The sequence below is a fragment of the Photinus pyralis genome, unplaced genomic scaffold (genome assembly GCF_008802855.1).
Source record: "Photinus pyralis isolate 1611_PpyrPB1 unplaced genomic scaffold, Ppyr1.3 Ppyr1.4_LG5, whole genome shotgun sequence".
Taxonomy (NCBI): Eukaryota; Metazoa; Arthropoda; class Insecta; order Coleoptera; family Lampyridae; genus Photinus; species Photinus pyralis.
In genome coordinates, this window is record NW_022170596.1 from 3,747,550 (window position 1) to 3,765,832 (window position 18,283).

The following is an 18,283-nucleotide window of genomic DNA, read 5'->3' on the forward strand; positions in this document are numbered from 1 at the left end:
AATTCACGTCCCATCGCTATTGCAGGTTCCGAAGTCAAACAAAACGTCCTTCTGATGTAGTTATTGTTGATTATTTTCTTTATTTACGGCACATTTACACGTTTACTGTTTGTTTTGCACCCTTAGATGCCTATTCAAGTCTTAATGTTGCTTGCGAAGGGCACCAATTTAAAGGTTAGGTGATGCTCTTGGGCCCAAGATTACCAAAATTTTGATTAGGTATATTCCACTTTAGTTGTAAAATAGAAAATAAAGTGAATAATTCAGCCCTCTGATGTATCAGAATCGTCAAACTTAACCTGTAGGTTATCTGTCAAAAAACCTCATTTTGCGTTATTTAGTATAGGTAAAATACCGTTTTCTAGTTCTCTAACTGAGTAGATAGTATAGAAAAACAAGTATAAATTGTGTACAACTCTTGAACAGATAAAGCGCATTTTTTAAAAACCGAAATGGTTGGGTTATAAGGGGGGGAGGCTGCTTTACACACAAACACCTTTCATTAGAATACCATGAAGGGTAGAACGTGCGGGTACCTCCCCCCCCCCCCCCCCATTTTCAAAAACCTACTTGATACCACTAAAGGCATGCGTATACAAAATCTGAGACCAATTAGTTGTCGTATGTAAAAGTTATGCACGTTTTACTTTCAAAACCCCCCCCCCTTCAAGGTATAGGCTACCTACTGCAAACAACTGCATAGGACTCTAGGACCATTCCCCTAGAAGTAGGTAGTTCAAAACGGCAGAAGTGGGACCGGACGGACGGACAACCCACAAACAATACCACATTTTTTTTAAATTAAAAAAAAAATGCGCTAAAAAATTCCAAACTACGTTGCTTCAGGAACCATAACACATTATAAGAGGAAATAAACGGAATTAGCTAATCACCAATTCTAGAAATATTTTCTTGGCAAAACAAGTAAGTTGAATTTACAGTAGCTAATTAAATGAGTTGCAGTAAATCGCATCCGAACCAACCGTGAGTGGTTTCATAAGAAGGGCTCTTAATTCATTTGAATTTTAAGACCAATTACAGGTTTTTATGTTTATCTCAGACCACCCAATTAAAATAAAGCAGTTTTAATTTTTGGATGTAAACAATCGAATACGCTGTGTTGGATAGAAATACCGTCGATCCCTCCGAAAAATGCCCGAATTTTATAAAATGCAAAGCTGTTGTTTAGAGGGAATCATTTTACCTTTGGTGTTTATAGGAAACGTAAGATCATTTTGCCTTTTGCATCTTCTTATGTATTGTGCCTAAGTACCATAATTATCAGATTTTTTGTAAATTTACTTTGGCAACCGTAGCGTATTAAACCATCGATCTTTTGGATCTTTGCCGATCGCGGGCATTAAACATCTTTTTTTTGCTTTTATTAATCACCGACTACCTATGGCTACTGATTGCGCCAAACCCCCGAGGTCGTTCCGAAACCGCCGACCTTAGCCAGAAACAAGGCTTTATTTTCTTCTGGTGGCGATCGAGTCCGAGGTTGCCACCGTCTGCTGCTGCTTGCGCTCGCTAGTGTGATAATTTCAATTAGTTGTAAATTTAAATGCATTTATTTTAAATTTTAATTTTGATTCCGCTAATTACATTGTTTAATTTTATGCCATTCGTGCGAGGACTTTCTGCCGAAGTTCGTCGCAATCTAACGATTTTTTCGTTTCCCGACCAAGTATTAATTTTTAATCTTTCCCGATTTGGGAACATTTTTAAACCATTAAAAAGGAATTCCCAGAAACCGAGCCAAAGTAGTTAAGGCACTAAGTGAATACCAATTAAATTTCCAAATCAGCGTTCTTGGACTACCAAATGTTAAATCATCCCCCCCCCCCCCCCCCCCCAACCACTAAACGTTCTGATATTACATATAGTAGTAATGGGCTTACATAATAAAAATTAGTTCCTCAAAAGACAAAACTATAATAAGCGAGCCGAGTCATAATCAAGTCCGCTCCTATTTTATTTAGCACATCACGATGAAAAAGTAACTACGATTAACTCTACGAGATTTACTACATAAATGCCAATCAACAAGTGAGCCCCTGTACCTCTACACACGTTATTGGCCTCGCCATGAAAGCGATCCAAATGGGTTTTTAAACACGAAAATCGTTACCTACTCTTACATACACGCAAACGCAGCCACCTATCCGTTTTTGTAACAGCTCGTTAACGAATACGCATTTTTATAATCTAAAGCGCCACTTCAAAATGGCGAAAAACGTGCAAACGTCGCCGGATAATTGCGTGAAAAAGGTTCCTCATTAATTTAATTTGCGGTTAAAGTAGATCCTAATTGATTCGCGTGGCTTCGAAATTTCCTACCACTTAATTAAGAAAGTCAAAATTGAAATCTAAATTCATTCCAGTTAGGGGGGGGGGGCGGTGGGATTCCTACCTACATGTTCATATCATAACGCTATTTTAGTTGTATGTAAATGCATATTATTTCATATTTCAAAAGGAAACATTGAATTTATAGAGAAATTTTCCACCCGTGCGCGAGTCAAAAGATTCTAATTGAAAATATTTACGTATTTCGTAATTATACAGAGTGGATAGAAGCTTTCGCTCTCAAGCCGTTTGAGAAATAAACAAGAAAATTAAAACGCTTCCATTTGAAATTATTTCACTCATTTTGAGGTTAAAAAGAATGTTTTTTTATTTTTTTATTTGAGTGCGACTGCCATCTTGAATTTTTTAAAATGGCAGCATAGGTCATGGGTACGTAATTAGAAAGCTTGTTTTTATCTCTTTCTTACTACCTTAATCATGTATGGTGTTAGCTGTACGATATGCGTCACCCGGTCCGAGTCGCGCAGTTCCCACACTCGAGCCTCCGAAGTCCACAGTCGCGAATTACACTCCTCCACGTCCCCCCCGATCTCCAGAAAACCACAATAGGAAATTCGGTAACGTTTTCAAACTACGAATTTTTTTCAAATTTATTGTTCTCTTCTTACGGCAGGTGCCCTGACGATCGCCGGTGGAATTTTTTCACCCCATCAAAAGTTGGGCCAATTATGGCAACCCACCCAAGCCGCCGGCTCGACGCCCTATCTCCAACCGTATGGAAGCGGCGAATTTTTAACCGTCCGCGAGCACCTCGACAACGACGCTTCCCATCCGCCCAGGGGAATTTCCCAGACGAACAACGACTGAACAAAGACAGAGACGCTAGGGCGGACTTACGTAAAGAAAGTTGATGAAACAGATTTACCATGATCACATGTATTATAATGGTTTATTTTTTTTAATTTTCGAGAGAAAGTAGTTACGGATCTCTCCTTTTTTAATTCTCTAAAATACAGAACAACAAAATAAAGTACAAACATGTACTAGGTGCTGCAGTTTAATAATATATTAAGACACAAGTGTATAATCAAGTTTTTAAAGCAAGCGCAATGAGTTTAATGGCACGACACGTAGCGGAGTGCCTTTAAACATTGCATTTTTTAAAATTATACCTGCAATATAATAAAAAATAATAAAATGCCACTAGACGTTTGCTTATTAAAATTACCGTCTTTGTAAATAAAATGATTTCGGTTGAAAAAGATAATACACCGTCTATTCAATGGCTTGTTGCAAAAACAGAAGAAAAGTTGGTAGGTGGAAAATCCAAATCCAGTAAAGTCTATTATAAAGAAAAGTTCGTGGATGAATAGGAAGCATCTTACAAACTAAGTCTTAAATGCATCGATAATGCTGGAATATATGAAGGAAATGTCAAAGGCAGGTATTTCAATCTTCATCCGGAACAAAGATCACAAAACGTTCCCCATAAATTTCATTTATTATACAAAGATATAAATAATCAATGGCGACATGTTTCGCCAAATGCCATCATCAGGCCCTAGAATGTAATGCTTTAACAAATTTGAGTTCATCTGTAGCGACGAAACTTACAACGTAAAGATCGACCGAAAGCGGTCATGGTCGAATTCCATAAAATTTAAAAGGTACAAAAACCCTGAAGGGGAAAAAGTCCTAGACAAGTTAAGGGTCTACAGCCTTGAAGGGAGGAGTCGGAGTCGACGGAAAGAGAAAAATTGGGGATTATTCCATAATGTTTATAAAATGGGTAATTAAAATTAGCTTAACCTAAGCTTATCAATTTTCAATTTTCTATCCACTGGTGTATTCATTCACAACTTCACACAATCCTGCGATTAATAAATGGAACAGATTTGGCAGCATACCCTAAATTACACGCGTTTGTGAGAGCTTCAAACAAAGGATAAGTACAAGTCAAAAGAAATCTTTTGCATTGATACGATAGCACCACAAAAACTATCAAAGCGAAATCTAAATAAGGTATAGACAAGTGAGTCACAAAGTAAGTGCAAACTTTAGTGTCCTAGACTTACTCCACCCTTAGTTTCTACGAATGCGCAACTCAATTTTGGTGAATGAAGGTGGAGTGTAACTGCGTATAGTAATGTATGATTTTAAATAAACAACCAAGGGATTGGTATTTTATGGTATTGTTTACACTCTTATGGAACTTCTGCGTATTTTTCAAGTTAGGTACCCTAGTCTTGTGCCCTTCCTACAAAATTGTGTGTGCTAGCAGCGTAGATATCAGATTTTTAATTTGTAGTTGCAACTTACGCTGTTTAATTTTGTGTACCTAATTTTGTTGATTCTATTATCATGGTTACTCTCCCCACGCCAGTCTTTAGAAAGATTTTTCTATCATGATAAAATATGAAATCTCTCCCTCCCTTCGGTCGCTCGGATTTAAAATGGACATCGGCCTTAAAAGTACCTATAAAACACCTAGTTATCTTAATCTAGCACGGTGTCATTATGTTACAACTGTTCAATTTGAAATTGCCGATCGAGAACAGTTACAGTTCGTCTAAAAGTGAGCACTAACAGAGTAGTCCAGCATACGTTCCAGATAACACAATTGTACCATTGTGACGGCCAGTTATATCTTTAGGCAGTATGAATTGTGTCGTGTATAGATTTGGCCACCGGGAGGTAATTTCTCTTGTTACCGCTTGGAGTCCCTATTTCGTTACCTTGGGGTTTACGATTAAAAGCCGGTGGTGGGACAAGGAAATGGCGATCGGAGTGCATTTTGTGTTAGCACGCCGAAAAGTAATGTTGCGCATTTAAAAAGTTGGAATTAATTGTGTTCATTGAGGCATCCGTTTGGATATTGGAATTGGATATTTGGGGAGTTTGTCTCAATGCCGCTTAGCGGGATTTAATTGATATCCACTTAATTGGTGCTTTGGTCTGGCACTCGGCTTGGCCGGATTTTATGCAACAAGGCGTTTATCGGCTTTTATTTTGATCATCCGCTTCAGGTCGAAGGTAAGAGTCATTCCTTATTCTTTTGTGGTCATTTCGTTATTTCATACGGGGTATATTTGCAGCGGATTTTGGGTGACGGATCTACATTACCACGTGAATCTAGTATTTGTTTTGTCACTTATCGGCGTGGGAACAGTCGTGGGTCTCGTGTAATCAGACTGGAGTTTTGGTATTGGATGTGAGCTGCGAAGGATATGTAAAACTGTTCGAGTTCGAGTTCCGGGGAGACCTGTTTCACTGTGATTGTCTGTACCGCATGGAGGGTTATTTGTCGTAACGTCGGAGGAATTTTATGCATGGCTGTAATGGAGGGAAGCCGTTAACTGGGTGGAATCGTCGTGTACCAAGTTCGAGCGCGACACCTGTCCGAGAACTTGATCGTTCTGGTCGGAGACAGCTCCGAGACATCGTTGCCGATTTTGCTGTTCACCGGTACCGTCCCATTGCGATCCCTTCGAGTTTACCGATAGGCGAGGACCCGCACAGCTAAGTGGATTGTTGGTTGTTTCGTGTACATGCTGGTGACACCTCTGGAAAACGTTACTTTTGATGCGAGGTTTGGAATTTCACGTAAATTATTACTAGCAGAGAATCTGATAGATTCTATTTAGCTGTTGGCTTAACCCGACTTGTTAGTAATTAGTTGAAGTCCTTCGTATCTCAAGTAAGATACTGGGAGATTGTTGGTTGTGTAATTAATATTGGAACCTGGCATAGCCGGTTAAATGTAACGATTTTGAATTCACTTAATTAACATACCTATTGAATAGCGTCACTGGCATAATCAAGTACATTTATTTGTGTGTCACATATTTTTCTTGTTGGAAATTATTTGTTTCCTTTATTAGGGTGGGGACCAGTGATAGCTGCTGGTAATTGTCATAACAATTAAGGGGTTTTATATATGTTATTTATGCATGATAGATTTTTAATATGGGTAACCTTCTGTGATTTCGCACTGTGGTAAGTTTGATATATATATTTATTTATTGAATTTTGTGTGTTGGGTGGCAGCAAATCAGGCGGCCCCAATTTGATTCTTTGTGATGCATCACCAGGTATCTTAAGTATTTATGTGTAACTGATCGGTGTAATAGTTCGTATTGCGTACATTTGCTTGGTACGTTTTGAGGTAGCAGATAAATCGGAAATCCGATATTATTCCCTGCTACTCGGGTGTTCGACGTCGAAGTCATAGGGGGGGTTGATTGTTGTCCTTTAAATTTTGGATTATTTATTTGCTTGTTGTCATTTTAAAAGGGGGGGGGGAGATTTTGGGTACTTGATTCGGCGACCGTTTAATTGGTTTGTGTGGCACGAGTTGCAGATTCTATTATTTACTCTTGTTATTACTTACAATTTTTTTCGAGATTTGTTAAATAGTTATTAAAGAGGGCTAGTCAAGTTGTATGTATTTGTGTTTTGATTGCGAGAGTGTGTGAGTACCCTGGATACGTGAGCTGTCGCTCGATTCTTTCTTTAAATTACCATCTACGGACCGACTCCCGGTACTAGAGCAGCGGTTGGGAATCCGAGTCGGTGGCGCCCACAACTTTTTTTTTGTATCACTTTTAGGATTTGGTTCCGGCCAACGTGGAACCCCACCCGTCTCCCTGAGCTAGAGCAAGGGTGCGCTGCCTATACTTATTTGAGTCGAGTTGACAGTGAGAGGAGGACATTGCAGGTAGGGTGGTAGCGCCATAGGTGACTGCATTCTTATTTGGTTACTGTATTCTGCTTCGGCTATTTGCCAAGTTGGCGTTTGTACCATGTATCCGCGCGAGAGCTTTAAATGGAATTTTATCAGGTGTTTTAAAAAGTTTCGACTTGAAATTTTGAAATATCATTAAGAAAGTAGAATTAATAGTATATGATATATCATTCCCACGAGGGGAATGATAAGGTACTAGATTAAAATTTAAATGCTTGTGTAACGGTTAACCGTCTAACGCTAATTAAACTTTTATTTTTAAACTGCACTCCGTTTCATAAATGAAGCCGAATCCTATGTCGCACTTGGTATTTTATAACAAAAGAAAACAACTCTTGTAAAATAAAGAAAGGACGTATGTCACTTGTTTTTTAGTAAATGACAATTATGTAACACTTCCAGGTATCTGCTGCTGTCATAGCTTCAATGCACTTTCCTAGAAAGCATTCAAATTATTAAAACACGAAAATGCACTTTTATCCGCTCAATAGTTGACAATAATGAATAATCCCTCTTCAAGTTAGTAACTTAATTGAACTAATAAATCGGCTAGAAAAATTAATGGAGCGTAACGAAGACCATTAAAACAAAAAGTTTAATTTAACTTTCAATGGAAGCAATTTTTGTATATATCTAATCTGATGCTCGAGATCAAATCTTTAGTTTACGTTTTAATAAATCGCAAAAATGTCTATTTTTTCTCTCATCTTGCAAGGATTGTGGAGGACTAATCAATATTAGAGTTCATTTATCTTGGAGAGGATCAGCGATGATCGCGAAGCGTATAATTAGAAGCTAAAGTTGTAACTAAGAAATAAAGAAGAATGGGGCGAAATTGAGTGCAACATAAAAAGGATTCTTGCCTTGTTCACGTAAAAAGTCGCAAGAAAAACTGCTAATGTATTTCGGGCCTGCCGTTATTTAACCGACAAATTTCGTTTATTGATTTTTCAGTACTGCTTCAATCATTCTGTATAAAGGAAAATGGAAATAATTTCAACCATTAACCGACATTCATTTTCTGCAATGCAAGTTAACTGCAAATTTTCCCCGTCGTTTAGCACGTGATAAACCTTCTTGGGTTTCAATAGTATCCACTTTACAAAGTCGACATGTGATTGTTTTACAAAGTGATCAAGAGTGGGATTTCAAAGTTTTAATGGTCTAAATTAAATTGAGAGGGTTTGCGATTATAAAACTCTACAGATTTTTTTAATCAACACTTCATGAGCTTTTAATTGCATCTGGAGTAGTAAAAAGACTTGTTAAAGTTTTCAAATTGAAAGAATAGCGTCCGGTAATTTCCATGTCACTGAAGTTAATAACACTTAAAATTAACTTCCTTTTGCTAATTACCATTTTTATTAATTTTGTAGATAAGTAACTTACTATAGGTGCGATTTAGGTATGCAATAAATGTGTGGTACGTATACTGTACAAACAAAAACGGTTTGAAAATTACTGGGTTTACGATTTTTTGCTAATTAGCTCAGATATGTGGGGTAAACAAAAGCGTTTTTGGCAATTTTAATTAATCATACTACACTGATCTTGTATATGAAGGCACTCGGTTGTAAGCCTTTTCAATTAGTTGTTTACATAACAATAGCAACATTTAATTCGCATCGTGCTATATCATCATTACTCCTCTGGCTTTTATCACATTAAAGTCAGTTTAAATAGATGTAATTACATGGGTCATAGATACGTGTCCATTACGCGAAATGTTGCTGTTTAGACGGGTAATACGATTACAAAAGATAGATGAGTTAGTGCTAGATGCACATTTTTGTATGTATTAAGTTTTATGGGCAAGGTGGATTTAGGCCTCCTGGGAATACCACGTTAAAAGACCGCCCCATTAATTCCACCTCCTGAGTGGTGTGGAAACAGATTTGTATTGTAATGACGATATACTTAATTTAACGAGTATGTATTGTAATAATGATATAATTAATTTTTTCTATTTCGGTGTCACAATGATGATTTTGAACAACTGTTTTCGGCCGAAAACAGTTGTACAAAGACAGTGATTATAGTCGTTTTTTTGGTAACTCATCTCTTAAGTTGGCAGTTACTAAAAGTAGGTACTTCGTTGTGTACTTCCATGTTTGAACTTCAAAATGTCAGTCTCAAAACGCGGCCAACCTAAAACTTAACGGCATAAAAAGTGTTCCCAACATAAAACATGTTAGTTCTAATGTTCCCTAGGTATAGTTTATGATAATGATTTTTTTTAATTAAATTAAAGCACCGAAATAGAAAAAATAGTATGAAAAACGCGTGTTACAATGCTTTATTGTAATACTCCTATCTTGTGGACACTCGTGGCTACGCTTCGCGTCGCCACTCGTGCCACAAGATAGTCGTATTACAATAGCTCGCATGGTAACACTTGTCTTTCAATATACTATTTTGTACAACTTTTGTAAGATTTAATTGAAGATGATTTGAAAATAAACAGAATAAAAACTTGTTTGGCAAATTTTAAGTTTCATCAGCTATTTCAGAATAGGTACGTGATAAAGATAGACGCAATGAGTAAGAGAAAGATAGCGCATTCATGTCTAAGAGAGAGATAGTGAACATGTGTAAAATAATAGGACGTCACACGATGAGTTCCCATTTTTAAAATAATTGATTTCAGTCACCGCGAATACCGCTATTGATTACAATTTTGATTTAATTAAATCCGCGATTAATTTAATCAAAGTGTGGAACTGTAAATTAAATTCATTCAGTGAATAAATCAGACAATTTAATTTAATTGGACAATTTAATTCAATTAAATCGCAAATAAAAAAAATCAAGTGCAAAACCGCGAATAAGTTGGACAATTTAATTAATTGAACCAATTTATTTCAATTAAATCAGGGAAACCGCGAAATTAAATTAATGCGCCGAAATTACTCAACCAATCAGAGCGCGAATTAAACCGCGAATAAATCCACAATGGCCGTCAAAGTGGTGTTCTTCTACTCATGTAGTCTTTATTTATAAGTAACCGTTCCAATTCGTTACCTATTTTAAGGACAGACCGCCAAGCTTTCCTTCTTTTGTTTATTGTTCCATCTCATAGATATTTAATCACTGCCGATAGGCGAAGGTCTTTAGTTCAAAACGGCCAGTTTAGACGGAAACGGTAATGTGTATAAATAATGAAAATCAACAACGCAAAGTCCTGTCACGGTCGCCATTAAATGTAATGTTACTCGACTCGAAGTACCCGTTTGACTAATACGTCGGTTCGGAAAAATCTAAAGGGACAAAGCAAGGTTGAATATCTTAAATATCACATTCACTCAGACCGTACTAAACTTCTTTAATCGTATGATAGAACACCATCCAAACTTTACAAATTCTTAACATTAGTCTTGAGAAGACGGCAACAGATTAACAACTTTTTCAACTTTGACTGGAAAATTCAGGCCCAAGACGTATTGAAGATATTTGTTATCCCACAAATCAAATGTCCAGATGTTTTTGAAGATCAAATAACTTCCTGATCTTTACATTTTATTACAGTTGTCTTCTAATTATCGCCTTATTTGGGCGATTCGGGGAATCAATGTTACGCCACGGATTACAGAAACAATTGGAGTAACATCCTTTCGGTGATTCTCTATCGAACTACTTAATTCAGATAGTAATAATTATGGTGGGTTTATAAAATCATTATCATTAGTTGGCTATCAATAGATCATTAAGAAATAGGCAATAGAAACAAGGTTTATTGTGCGTCACTAACCAACGAAACCATACCTTTGCTTCTATTGGTTATTTTTTAACGATATAATAATAGTGAAGTATAATGTTAATGATTGCTTAAATCCAACACACTAATACCTAGTATTGGAGTTATCTATGATTGTTTTATATGAGTAATAGAAAATTCATTTAAACGTCCTTACCCTAATAAAAATTGAGTAAATACTTACAACAAATAGCTCAAAATGCAGTAATGTTCCCACATGCAAATTTCCATCGAGGCTCCGAACGTCTGAATCAATCTGCAAAGAAAAACAAACATTATTTCAAATTTTGGTGTAAACTGAAAATACTTTTTAAAAAGAAAGAAACACTTTTAAGAACACGATCAGTGTTTAGACACCAACTTGAACCAATAAGGAGGTCGTAAAATGTATTGACCTCTGACAGTAAATCAATATTTCCATTTCCGTATTATTTATTTACCATCAACATTCAAAGAAAGCAATAAAGTTAAAACGTAAGAGTACTACCACTCTTCTGCATTAGGCTAATACACTACGGTAATTGAGAGGAATGGTACAAAACTAGAGTGCTGATGCACTTTCATTGTATTTCCTCTTAAATAACAGAGACATACATGCCAGTTGGAATTGGCTTTTTTTTAAATTTTAAAGTGGTTTATTTGCAGGGATCTGATGAGAGGGAAGAGTTAAAGCAATTTATAGTCATTAGCGCTTATTTTTAGCTTTGAAGCTAAACAGGCATTTTTAAAGGCAATTAAATATTGCGTACCTACACTGTGATTGTATTATAAAGTAGTAATGAGCATAACGGAGGACTGCAGCAGCTTCCTGATCGAACGATGTCATTTCGTGTCTAGGATGTCCATTTTGCGCTTAGCGGAAACTTTTTTAGTTATAATCATACACGTAACGAAAGGTACAGTTATATAAATATTTATTGAGATTCACTACTTCGCAATTAAGCAGTTATTAATGTAATTGCACATGCTACCGTTGAAAGGGCAAACATTTACAATCGATTTACAAAAGGAACATTTACACGTGTCATCATCATAAAAAAATAAAGCAGTTAATTTGTACAGTCAAAGAGGCATATTTATGGATCCCCGTATTGTGTTATTATTATAGCTTTAGCTAATATTATAATACTAGACTTTCCATGCGTGTATTTTACTCCGCTCTTGAAGATGCACGTAAAAGGATAATGAATAATAGTATACACAAATCATTTGAACTCAATTAAATGTGTACCAGTGTACTTACTCAATAATTCCCTTATGTATAAATTAGCATACTACACACCAACAGATATTCTATGATGATCTAATCTGTATTTCAGCTCCAATTTTTAGGTAAAATGAAAAATTCGTTCTTATAGTAAATTTTGTATAAGAATCACTGATTCAGTGAATCCCATGTTCAATCACTCCTTTAGTCCTGCTATAAATTTTCATTTTACATTTTCATGAATCCATCCCTTACAGAGTAAACCCAGGCCCAGCCGATAAACGACTGTGCAACTCAAAACCAAAAATAAAAACTCCCGCAAAAACTAAGTGAAACCCATGGCACATGATACATTTCCTATTCATACGAGAACTAATAACTCTAGAGGCTTCATTGATTACAAGGAAGGAAAAAAGAGCTATTGAAACCCTTTCAGGATACGTACTTACTTACTCTCTCACATCTTTCCCAATATGCATTTTACAATTTCACATTATAATAGTTTTCAACCATTTTCATCATTTTGATCATTTTGGTTCAACCTGTTTAATTGCAATATAGAGTGAGAGGTTTCGAGATTCACTCCAAAACAGTTTTTATATAACACAAAACTATTCAGGAGTCATGAAAAAGTACTACATTTGGGATTCATGCAAAATAAGATGGTGGGAAAATACCGCTGCAATAAAACAAATCAAAAATCCGCTGACCAATCGTACCAGCCAATAACAATAATCGTAATTGGATTTTAAAGTCGTCTTCCTGCGAATGGTTAAAATATAAAATACATGTGAAAAGTTCCGTAGCAGTACACCAAATCTCCCAGATACCATAAATTATCTAAACACCTTGTATATTAATCTCAAAGGAAAGTCATCCACACCTATGGAAAATTCGTCTACGTCTACGTATGTATCAAAAATTAATTTTGCCCCACATGGTATTGGAACCCTGTACTAATCCTCAATCTTCCCCTAACAAATAATCAATCTAACCCCTAAACTCGCAATTCCCATAAACGGACATCATTGAAGCGACATGGACAATGAAACTTCTATGTACAAGTAAGAAGACATTATGAATGTGACATATCTAACAAATAAACAAAGCTACCATGGGAAGATGGGAAGAGTAGAGCAGAGACAAACATCAAAGGAAGAAAGAAAGCAGAAGAGTACTGGAGGTGGAGGAAGAATCAGCCAAAAGGACAAGTAGCCAAGGGGAGGAAAAAAAGGGGACAGAAAGTAACACAGGGGGAGGATAACAATAAAAAGGGCTAACACGAGGGAAAACAGGGAAGGGAACGAGGCCATCACTAGAAAGCAGATATACCAGTGGCGAAGCTGTGGCCGTACCCGTTCGGGTCGGATAACACCCAGTTAGCCATAAGGGCCTTTGAGGTCACTAAGGAGACTTTCTGAGTGTTAGTCTCAAAGACCTCCTAAGAAACGCCTACTATCCTTAAGAGTTTTTAAAATCCTACAGAGTCTTCTAATGCTTTTCGAGACTTTAGGTTTTTAATGCTCTTTAATCGTTGACTGGAAAAAGGTGCCGTGAGTATACTGTTGAAGAGCCTTTAAAACTATTTATTTATTTGTTTGTTTATTTATTTGTTTGTTTATTTATTTATTTATTTAATTGATCTGCTTTATAATAGATATTAAACCCAATTTCTACAAGACCGTGAAGGATAAAACTAGTTCTACTCCCCCCCCCCTCCATCCCGTACTTTGATAAGAGGACAGAATGAAGGGCAGAAAACGGTTCCTTTCGTTGAGATCTTTAATTAGTATACAATGAGAGATAAAATTAATTTTTAACCCCCCCTCCCCCTCACCCGTCGCTCACTGATCTCGAAAAAGAGTCGCACAGGAAAGTTCGAAACGGAAAAAGTGAGTCCGGACGGACGGACAAAACGAAAACAATAGCACATTTTTTTTTAATTCTTAAAAAATGCGCTAAAAAGTACAAAAGTATAAACATTTTGGGGATTTTTCAAAACTATTCGGTTTTCCAGTGCCTCGATGAGTGTTTTACGAACTTTTAAGAGGTTAAGAGGTCTTAAGAGCCGCTTAAAATATCCTAGAGTCTTTAAAATCGCCCTAGAGAACTTTCTAAATGCTTTATGGATCATTTTGTTTTAAGGGTCTTTCATACTTGAACTTTCTAAAGGTTTTATGGACCTTTAATGGCTTTCATGAGACTGTGCGGGGTTTTTAGAGGTAAACTGCCCATTAGTAACTAAGAGCTCATCCCTTACCAAGTTCTGTGCTTGTAAGAATCTTTTAAGAACTTTGAGAGCCTGTGGATCTTTAAGGATACGTGGGTATCTTCAAAACAATTAGGTAAAGTACCCCCTTTCGTACAAGGAATTATATGTACTACTTTTATTGAACACATTGTACATTGATGGAATCCATCATCATTATTGAACACCCGGCGCTTCTTTACGAGAAACAGTAACTCCCGGCCCTATGTATTTCTTTTCTAGGAGATGGAAACAGAGGGTAAAAGTAGTTGCTTTAAAGTGTAGTTGTTTTATTCGCCGATAATGGAACCGGGTGTCGTGTATAATTATTCATTGTTCTAATTGATTCCGTAGAGTTTAATTATTTTTGTAAGGTCCGTAAGCTCTTTTTGCTGGGAAGATGGGGAAGAATTAATATTGCATAATTTCATACCCTTTAATTATTTATTAGCATTTTAGTTCACAATGGTAAGTGGAAACTAGGATAGATACGGATAAGGTCATCACTTGCACGATAAAGTAACATGTCGCTTGATTCCAACATTCCGGGACGCGATTAGTGTTAATACCGAATTTGGAATTTCAATCCGGCCAATTAAGTAAGTATAGTTACCCGTAATTCATTAATTGTGTCGCAGCAAACGTTATCAAAATGCTGGCCTGTTGTAAAATCCAAAGGCCCTTTCCGCATTTTGGGAATTCTATATGAGGTAACACCATGGGGATATTTTTAAGCTCTAAAAGACACCGTTGAAGGATTTTCAACTTGTTATTTCGCTTCTGTAGAAAACTAGAATTATTGCTATAAATATTATCGAGCGGATGTAGAAACATGACAAACATAGTCATATTAATTTATAGTAGAATATGCAAAAATCAAATTTTGTTTTGCAGCACCTTTTAAACGATAAGAGTATACACTTTTTAACATTTTTGGTATCTCTTTAATTGAAAACCAAATAGAATCTGTAACAAATTATTATATTTTCATAAAACATGTACCTATAGGTAAAAACTGACACACATTAAGTAATTTTCTTTGTGCATTACATTAGCAAACTAAGGTCTAATGGATCTCACCTCCCATTAGGACCAACCGAATGTAATATTAACACCGATTAATAATTAACTATTGAAATAACCACATCCTCCAACGTTCGTTACCTAAAACCTAGAGTCCCGGCTGCTTTAAAAAGTACCTATGTCAAAATCAAAATTGCACACGTGAGATATAATAACAAAGTGCACATTAGCAAGTTAATATAGGGATAATGGGTACGATACGTTTCCCATTAGATTTTTGTTGTCCTGGAAACGTTGGCGTACAAATAGAAGGGAGGTAAATTCCATTTCCCCGATGGATGTCAACATCCCTGCTGACGTCAATCTGTAACCCGCTTACTGATAGTTTAAATATACGGAATTTTAAATGAAAGCTCTCCGGCAATAAAAATGCCCGGTATGGTATGCGACACCTAAGGTCAAAGCTAAAAAATGAGCATACCCTCGCAGATAAAAATTTCAATCAATCTTTTGATATGCGTTCTTTATGCACATAAGGGAAAATCGTGAATACAGATATCGAATGATAAATCGCGCCGCATTTTGTGAAACGTGAATTTCGCATATGTACAGAGAAAAAAAAAGATGTAGAAAAAAACAATGAATACGGTAGTGATTTGATTGTATTTTCGTCTGTCGAACATTCGCGTTTTCTTGTTTGACTGTGAAAGTGGGCGACTGATATTGAAAAATCTTTTATGTCGATGTATATTGAGTGTTTAAATAAAATGTCATGCAAAATGTTCAGTTTTTGGCTAGAATTTTTATTGACGAAAGTATCCAAGCGAAAATTTCGGAAACGTATAGCGCCAAAACCAGACAATTTATTTTACAGATGAGCTGTATAGTAAATTATCAAGACCCAAAATTTGCCATCAACTGTATAAAAGGCAATTAATTCTATTTGACTTAGTTTTGCATTAACTAAAGAAAACAGGTATAATTTCATCCAACTATAAGTTGTCAAAATGCTGTGCTGGATAATGGATTCTACCTGACTTACAAGATATTAGTCATTTTTTCATCTTCGGAGCAACCTTGTGTTTCACATATGTCACGATTGAGTCCTACTTAACAACTGAAGACTAACGTCTTTTGTTAAATAAGTTGTTAGAAGAAAAGGTACCCAAACTAAAGAGTTCTATTAATTGGTCTTACTAATGTCGCCGAACATGTTATTGAATTATTTCCGGATACTAAACCCATTAAACAGAGATATTATAATATGGAAAACATGTTGAAATTCGATTTTATTAAACCTACCAAAGATTCATGGTCATCTTCAGTTTGTCTTGTGCCTAAAAAGATTCATCTTATAGATTCTGTGTCGATTTTAGACAATTAAATGCCGTAACTGAAAAAGAGACCTATCCTTTACCATACGTATCAGCTATTTTAGATCGGTCAGAATCTTGTAAAACTTCTTTTGTTTTTTTTCTTAGTGGTACTTACTTTTCTGTGCCGTTTACTTTGCAAACGAACGCCTCTTCGTTTGGAATTGGTGCTGTTTTGACTCAAGAATTTCCAGAGAGTGAAAAAGTAATTTGCTACCTTTCTCGATCATTGAATCGGCAAGAAAGGAATTATTCGACTACCGAAAGGGAAGTCTTGCTGTCATTTGGCAATGGAAAAACTTCGACACTACCTCGAGGGAACTTTCTTTAATGTTGTTACCGATCATTACAGTATTTTTTGGTTTAATTCGCTCATTGGCCCTTGACATTACAACCATATTCCATTATTTTGCTTGGCAATTGAAGATAATAAATTATATAAATATGTTAAATGTAAGATATCTGAAATACCCATGCCTAGGGATAATTGGAAAGAAGTCAATAATCGTTTCAATCGCCTCTGCAAAGTTAGCACCTATCTTCGTTGGACCATACAAAGTTAGGAAAAAAGATGAACTCGAAGACGACGACGGACGGATTGTAGGTATATGGCATGTCCAGGACTTTAAACCGAATTTTGACCCTTGCCCTTTTTATTTTCCGTTCCATTTTTTTGACCTTTTCTATCTTCTTTCTTCCATTTCCGTTCCACTTGAATGTTGTATGAATCTCTGAACGATTGATCGGATTGATACACACGACGAAGGGATGGGCGCGTCCTGTCGTTGTACGAGCCTTGGCGATCATGGGATCCCTGGATTCAGTGTGAATTAGGTTTATTTTCTCAGAAAATGTGTTTTTTTCTACTTTCTGTTCTACTATATCTATCTATAGGGCATTCTGCCTTTTCATGCGCTAGTACATGGTGAGGGTGGGTAGGGAAGGGTTATTTAAGGGGTACGCTTTTTTACGTTTTAGGCCAGGGGACAAAATTAGGGCCTTTGTGTCGTTTCAGTTCAGGGGGTGGGGGTTTTTCAGTGGTGCATCACTGCCAACTGTAGGGGTTTCCTTCCTTTTGGGTGGGCACTTGATGAGAGTTTTCTTGGGTGATACCGGTGTTCAGTTAGCTATGTATTGGGAAGGCAATTCGGTATGGAACCCGAAGGCGCGATTTCTTTCGATTACGATTATGTAATCAGTGATTTAAATAAACTTAACAAACCCTCGCACCAGCAAGTAGGTAAATACACTCAACTTCCAACAGGAATAGACGCAGACAAACACCAACAGACAGCCATGATTTATTTATTTATTTTCCCTCTCCTGTTCTGAGCCCTCAACAGGCTTGCGCCCAATTACAGAGTGACCTGAATAATGCTTTTTAGAGATGCATCTGCAGAAGGTTGTAATGATGCCATATGAAGAGTTCATCAGGAAGAGTTCTTCAGGAAAAGCTCTGTAGGAAGAGTTCTTCAGGAAGAGTTCATCAGAGAAAGTTGTAGTATCGAATTTTAAATGTCAAAGTCAATTTAGAAAAGAAAAAGTATGTTAAAATTTGCCCCCCCCCCCCACCCCCATATCCTTATTCGCCAAAATTTCATAAAAATATTTAAAACCCTTTTTG

At 36.4% G+C, this 18,283-nt stretch overlaps 2 long non-coding RNA genes across 2 annotated transcripts in view; one reads left to right on the plus strand and one right to left on the minus strand.

The window, feature by feature from the left end:
• The window catches only part of LOC116172649, a 43,248-nt gene extending 32,174 nt beyond the window's left edge, over positions 1-11,074 (minus strand). The window contains exon 1 of the long non-coding RNA XR_004145723.1: positions 10,993-11,074. This is a non-coding gene — a long non-coding RNA (uncharacterized LOC116172649). The remainder of the gene's footprint in view (positions 1-10,992) is intronic.
• LOC116172648 lies at positions 4,953-5,830 on the plus strand. The gene is made up of 2 exons (XR_004145722.1): positions 4,953-5,343; positions 5,406-5,830. It is a non-coding gene; the product is annotated as an uncharacterized LOC116172648 (long non-coding RNA).
• Positions 11,075-18,283: the final 7,209 nt, after the last annotated feature.